Raw genomic sequence first — 1,174 nt, 5'->3', positions numbered from 1 at the left:
TTCATAGCATCATGATTGGAGAGGAAGTGGAAGTTCATGAAGTCATCTCCAATGAACTCTACAAAATAGCTGACAAGCCTTAATACATGGCACGGCTAGCCTTCCCCCACCTCATATGCCATCTATGTTATTTAGCCGGAGTCATCATAGATGGAGATGTCTCCATTGAAGAAGACAAGCCCATCACCAAGAAAAGGATGGAGCAAACAAGAGAAGTTCCTCACGGTCCCCAAGAAGAACATGAGGAAGTTCATCATCAACAAATGCCTCAAGGAATGCACTTTCCTTCCAACAACTATTGGGAGCAACTCAGTACCTCTTTAGAGGATTTGAGCCATAATGTTGAACAACTAAGGGTGGAACATCATGAACACGCCCTCACTCTCCAAGAAATAAGAGAAGATCAAAGAGCAATGATGGAGGAGCAACAAAGGCAAGGAAGGGACATAGAAGAGTTGAAGAACATCATTGGTCCTTCAAGAAGAAGACGCCACTAGAGGTGGATTCATTCCTTGTTCTTTATTTTCTTTCTGTTTTCGATTTTTAAGTATCATGTTTATCTATGTTTTGTGTCTCTACTTCATGATCATTAGTGTGTAACCATGCCTTAAAGCTATGAATAAAATCCATTAGTCCTTCACTTATCTTAAAAGAAAAATGTTTTAATTCAAAAGAACAAGAAGTACATAATTTTCGAAATTATTAGTGAATTTAATTTAATTATATTGATGTGGTGGCAATACTTTTTTGTTTTCTGAATGAATGCTTGAACAGTGCATATTTTTGATCTTGTTGTTTATGAGTGTTAAAATTGTTGGTTCTCGAAAGAATGATGAACAAAGAGAAATGTTATTGATGATCTGAAAAACATCATGAAATTGATTCTTGAAGCAAGAAAAAGCAGTGAAAAAAAAATGGCGAAAATTTTAAAAGCAAGGATCCAAGGCTTTGAGCATTAATGGATAGGAGGGCCCAAGGAAATTAAATCCAGGCCTAAGCGGCTAAATCAAGCTGTCCCTAACCATGTGCTTGTGTCATGAAGGTCCAAGTGAAAAGCTTGAGACTGAATGGTTAAAGTCGTGATCCAAACCAAAAGAGTGTGCTTAAGAGCTCTGGACACCACTAACTGGGGACTCTAGCAAAGCTGAGTCACAATCTGAAAAGGTTCACCCAG

Source organism: Arachis duranensis, chromosome 3, assembly GCF_000817695.3.
Source record: "Arachis duranensis cultivar V14167 chromosome 3, aradu.V14167.gnm2.J7QH, whole genome shotgun sequence".
In the NCBI taxonomy this organism is placed as follows: Eukaryota; Viridiplantae; Streptophyta; class Magnoliopsida; order Fabales; family Fabaceae; genus Arachis; species Arachis duranensis.
Note: the sequence above shows the minus strand (reverse complement) of the source record.